This window comes from Tachypleus tridentatus, chromosome 7 (genome assembly GCF_004210375.1).
Source record: "Tachypleus tridentatus isolate NWPU-2018 chromosome 7, ASM421037v1, whole genome shotgun sequence".
Classification (NCBI taxonomy): Eukaryota; Metazoa; Arthropoda; class Merostomata; order Xiphosura; family Limulidae; genus Tachypleus; species Tachypleus tridentatus.
In genome coordinates this window covers 127,799,016-127,805,328 of record NC_134831.1, presented here as the reverse complement: position 1 = coordinate 127,805,328, position 6,313 = coordinate 127,799,016, and the positions used below count along the sequence as shown (strand labels likewise).

Here is a 6,313-nt window from a genome sequence, read left to right as displayed (position 1 = left end):
GTTGACGGTGGATGGTGGTGACTAGGTAACTTTCTTCTAAGCTTAAACTGCTAAATTAGCAACGGCTTGCATAGATAACCATCGTGTACCATTGCGCGAAATTACAAAACAAACAAACCAAAACCACCAATTTTTAGATGAAGGTAATACTATAGTTTGTATTTTAAACAATTGCTTAGTAACTTTTAAACAATCTGCTACAGTGGACGACACTGAAGGTTTGTCTTTTCAAAACGTCCGATGTGCTTTGGCTCCATCATTTGATAGTTCTTGTTCGCGGAAGGTTCTTTCTTGGAAAAAGGATGAGTTATGCTCCTCAGGTCGTAATTCAACCCGTGGTGGACAGAAAAAGCTATTGTAATAAGAGACGATATATCTAAAGTCCAATCCATTAATTAACTAATTTAAATGTATCAAAGTAAGTAACCAAGTTTTAAATTTTAGTTTCTTTGGTATGCTTGTATAAATAAATATTACATTGAGTAAATGTAACGAATCTTTCATTACGTCTTACGAAAATTGTAATATTTAATCGTTTGTTACGAAGTTAGTTGTAAGGGGTATGAGTTCATATTGAGAGAAGTAACTTTCCTCTAAGTCATAAGCGAATAATTGGAGTGAGTGGCCGTCTTTTTTTAAAGTTCAAACTAATTGGAGACTGCAAAATGTCCTATAGTTATGAATTATTATAATCCGATACATTTTATTTCTGGCGGTTTACTGACTGCTCTTATTTGTTATCACTAGAGGTTCAACCTTTAGTCATGTAGCGCACAGAATTTTCTAAATTATAACCTGTGAAGCTATTTAAAATTGGTATAGCCTTCAATCTATGTCTCGACGTGAATTCAGTTCCTATTATACATTTTTCCTCAATGTAAATTACTCACACATCATGAGACATAAAAAGATTTACTTCAGTAGTGATAACTGTCAATATTTCTCTATCTGGAGCTTGGCATCCATTTATCGTTTGCATTAATCAATTTTTTTCGATGGAGAAAATTTTCCACCTTTTATTAACAAATCATGTTGCGTTATTGAAGCTGTAGGACATGTTTCTATTAACACACTGTAAGGTTTATTATCAACAAAAACCTTGACTTGTAACAAATGTCTTTAAATAATGAGTTTTTGTCTTATATGTGGCAGAGAGAACATTCTCAGCTTAATTTCATCTCATAAATACAGCTAGCCTCCTAGCGACACAACGGTATGCTGTGAACATACAACTCTAGAAACCGAGTTTCGATACTCGTGGTGAGCAGAATACAGAGAATCCATTGTGTAGCTTTGAGTTTAATTACAAACAAAGTTCAGTTCATTCCTAGTCAGGTCAAAGGAGCAGCAAAGAACCAACCACACATCAGAGATGAGGAATTAGCTGGAACTACCGGTAAGGTTTTATTTCATCGGTACAAGTTTCAAACCTAATGGCCAACGTTATAAGAAATTCTATTTTTTGAAATCATTTGAGAGGAGTTTTTATTCCATACAGATTTTGTCTTCTCCGTGGCAAGATGACCTTTTGATGTTACATTTGAAATTATTTTATTTATTTTAAATTTAAATTCGTAAGTCGTCCTTGAGCTCTTAGCATACATAAAAAAAACGAAAATAATTTTGTTTATTTCGAATTAAGCATAAAGCTACATAATGGATTATCCTTGCTTGGTCTATTACGGGTATCAAAACCCAATTTTTTTGTATTATAGCCTTCAGCTGAACGCTTTACCATAAGGGTGGGGGACTTATTACTGAAAATAAAGCTACCTCTAGTTTCTTACACAAAATATATCCGCTAATAATTAAAATTGTTTAATTTTGTGAGAAAACATTCAAGGTGGAGCTTACGTATAACACTGTATTGAGTAGTTTGATTTTGTTTTTATATCTAAACCATTCACTTGAGAGAACTGGGTGAAATCTCCCATTTTCATGCAAAATACACAGTAAATCTCACAGTAATAATTAGTGGGATTAAATTCAGTAATTACAGTATTTTCGACCATATTGTTTTGTGTCATCCGTATGTTATTGGTCTCTCGTTGGCTCAAGGTTTATAACGTTAAAAATCAGATGTCGATACTCGCTTTTGGCAAAGCAGAGTTAACCCACTATACAGATTTGTGTTTAACAAGAAATAAAGTCGTAGGCCTATAGACAGTTTGCCTAATGGATTGATTAAAAATGTAGAAAGACAACTCAGTAAATCCATGGTTATAACAAACGTGTCTTAAGAAATCATATTTTTAACATCGATCAAATATTCTGTAGGGTGACGTCAGCACGACGTCGCAAGGTTCAAGAAAAAAATTTTCTTCAAATTAACTGACGAGACGTATATAAATAAAACGAAGTTACGTAGCTATGCTTTTAAAAAAAAAGATCACGTGAAGTATTTTCATTGGTGGATTTAGTATTTTCATGTTGAAAGAAGTACAGAAACATTCATCTGAACATTTTTTACATATACCTTCCTAGCCTTCCCTTACTTTTATACAAGGAGATTGTTGTACTTTTGATGAATATATGGAGACATAATTTTAGCTGCATGTTTTACAAGTTGCTTATTATTTATGACAAACAGAATTCTATGTAAAATTAGGTTTTATTCTAGATCTCATTAAAATTTATAAACTTTAAATGAGTTTCGTTTCTTCGAGTTTGCCACCTTATAACACAATAATATGTATAGGGGCTTACAACACATAAACTAGAGTTTAATAACAGTGATGGGCAGAGCACACACAGCCCATTATTCAACTTTGTGCTTAATTACAAAGAAATAATGTGTATTTGGACTAAAACAAACGAATTTAAACAATATCACTGTTATTAATGAAGTCCTAATTTAGCAGTGTAAGACTAAAGGGAAGGCAGCTATTCATCACCACTCACTGCAAACTCTTGGACTACTCTGTTACTAAAGAATAGTGATATTTACTGTAACATTATAACGTTCCCACAGCTGAAAGGGCGAGCATGTTGGGCGCGACAGGGATGCAAATCCTCAGATTACGAGTCGCACGCCTTAACACGCTTGGCCATGCTGGGTTCGTTTTTGCTGTAAAACAAACAAATTAGAAAAATATCACATATTATTAATGAAGTAAAATGGTCAACTACAAACCAAACCATTTAAATTTTATCTTTGTTTATAAAAAAAGTTTACGTAGCCCTGACTCAAAGTATACACGACGTTTAACAAAACTTAAGAATATAATTAATTTTTAACCAGCAATCTAAGATTTGGAACAGAAGCATATTTATCAGTGATAATTAATTGAAAACGAGATACTGCTTACGAAAGATGCTTACGTAAATAATTACAAAAGAATAACTTATGTCTTGTGGTGATGACATTTATTTTATGGTCAGCCATCTTGAATTTCAATATTTCGTAATTTTTTATTTTACACTTTTTTTTTTACTCGAAATAGATTTTAGCGTTGGAAGTCCACAGACACCCCACTGCAACTTTGAGAAGCTATGAAGTTTATAACGGTAGCTGTTGAAAGCTGAAATGTGATCACGTGATCTTATTTTCACAGCATGATAGGCTCTGGGTCAGAAAATTAGAAAGAGGGGCAGATTTCACATCCATAACTTGTATATATTCTCATAAAGAACTCACACGTTTGTGAACAACTCTTCTGTACAAGGTAGGAGTAGTATTATATCTGGAGTCATATTTGATAGTGTCTTTTATATTTGATATAGTATCAGTGATATCACAGCAACTTCTAACTTAGGACAAAGATGTATTGTAACGTTAACTGCCTTTACTGCTTCATAAAATCAATAATTCTTCAAGTATTAAATCGTTACGTTGATTTGGAACATATCATATAACCACGGTTTTAAGAGAAGCATCAACAATAATCGATTATTTTCAATGACTATTAGTTTTTAGATATTCAATAACTATGTTGAGTTTAAACATATCTTTTACTATTGGAAACTCTTAAACAAATATTTTCGATAAAAGCTGTGTATTGTGTGAGACATTTGTTCTTTACAATGTGTATTGTGTGTGACACTTGTTCTTTACAATGTGTATTGTGTGTGACACTTGTTCTTTACAATGTGTATTGTGTGTGATAATTGTCCTTTTAAATTATTAAAATAGTTAAAGCAACTTTATCCGCAATTTTCAAAATGCGATACATTTTAAGAAAGAATTTTTTTCTCTTAGAATTGCCCCTTGCAAGTTCAACGATAAGTCGACGGAGTTACATCGCTAAAATGAGGGGTTCGATTCCCTTCGGTGGTCTCAGCAGTTAGCTCGATGTGGTTTTGCTATAACAAAAGCACACAAACCTACAACTCTTAACTAATAACATAATTCTTAATATTGTAATTGTTCACGAACTGAAATCATGGAAAACATCCCTATCCAATATATTAAAAGGATAAAGAGTGTCTTGTCTCTCCATATACACCAGTTTCTGTAGTGACACAAGGAGGGTAAATAGTTCAAATTAAGCCACATGAGAACACGGTGAGAAAAGAAAAATTTCCTTTGTTGGATAACCAGACAAAGCATAATTCCGTCCTCTCTTTTGGCCTCAAACCGACACATTCTTTAAGTTCTGTTCGGATCTTTTCATACAACCAAAACCAGGTTAGAGCACCTTGAATATCTTCATTTCTTCTGAGAGTCCCTAGAATATGCCATGAAGCAATACTTCAATATGATACTAAAACCATTCTATATTTTCAAAGAACTCCACATTTCACAATATTTCACTGCAACTTGCTGTCATAGAACAATAAAAGCCTCGATCTATAAAGACAGGGAAAAATTAACAAACAACATTACGAAATATATTTATATTGGCAACAACACAAATACAGAACCCCTAAAAGATAGCTTTAGAACTACATAGTGAATATTTTTAACAGTAAGTTAACTTAAACTCTTGTGAAAAATGTTATATAAATGAAACCGGAAGGAGTGTTGAAACATTCACATAAACACATTAATTATGGAAAGGTTGACAATGTTTGTTTTTTATTGTATGAAATATTCTGTCATCCAACTGATCGGGAACCAAGAATAATTTATTTTTTTATTAAACTAGTAACCATAAAAACTGAATTGTTGAAAGTGTCTTAATAAGAAAGTTGCTTAATTTCAACGCCTTCCAAAAGATCACTTTGAGCTAAACAACTTTGCGACCTCCTGTGTTCTTAAATAAAGTCAAAGTCCTTGGACTACGTAAAGGTTTATATGTTGAGTACAAGTATTTTTTTCCTTACCAACATATGACATGAAACTGAAGAGGTAAACACAGATATTTCGAAACTAGTTTTTTTGTAATATCGAAACATTTCTAAAAGTTTGTTACACAAAGCTCTCAACACTTATGAGAAAGCTCGACTTTACGGTAGAAACAAAGACACAAACGTATATCAGAAAGCTTATAGTTTACAACAAACGAAACAAAGCTCTGAACACTTACTGCAAAGCTCATACTTTAAAGTGGGATAAACAAACTAACTGAAACTGAGATTGAATTTTATACTTCAACGAGAAAAACCCTGTTATTACCTATTACTGAGTCTCTGAATATTACGTTATGGAGAGTAGTGTTTTTGTTTTCAATTTCGCTCAAAGTCATATGAGGGCAATCTGCGCAGGTCTTACCTAATTTAGTAGTATTGGAGAGAAGTCAGCAAATAAACAAACAAAGAAACTATTTTAGCCTTCATATCACAACGATTTTAAAACCAAATTTCTTATAGTATCTCCACTGGAGAAGCCCTTATAATGTTGTATTTTATAATAATCTTTTAGAAATCATGTGAGTTAGAAGAGCTAAATAAAGATATCTATATGAAACATAAACGTTTTAAGTGTTTACCCTATAATGTAGAAGTAGTTTGGTCCCCCGCTAGTACAGCGGTATGTCTCCAGATTTACAACGCTAAAATCAGTGGTTCGATTTCCGTCGGTGAGTTGAGCAGATAGCCCGATGTGGCTTTGCTATGAAAAAAACACAAACACAGATCTAGTTTGTTTTATTTATTTGTTCAATAATGTAACCACAAGGAAGAAGTCAGTTTAACATGCTTTAAATACTTTTATTATTTGAAAATAGTTCATATCTATATTATGTCTTTAGGTTCAATGATATGTTTGTGATAATAGATTTATTTTAGAGTTTAGAATGTTGTTGGTTTTCTAATTTGTCATTTTGTTTATTATAAGACTAGAATAATAGCACGCAAATTAACTAAATTAAATATATTTTAGAATGAATCCATTAGTAGATCAGTATATATCCAGGAGGCAATCAATGAATTT

General features: G+C 32.4%; 1 long non-coding RNA gene across 1 annotated transcript; it reads left to right on the top strand.

The window, feature by feature from the left end:
- Positions 1–931: 931 nt before the first annotated feature.
- Positions 932–5,922, top strand: LOC143256569 (uncharacterized). Its single transcript, XR_013031411.1, has 3 exons — positions 932–1,396; positions 3,444–3,665; positions 4,199–5,922. It is a non-coding gene; the product is annotated as an uncharacterized LOC143256569 (long non-coding RNA).
- Positions 5,923–6,313: the final 391 nt, after the last annotated feature.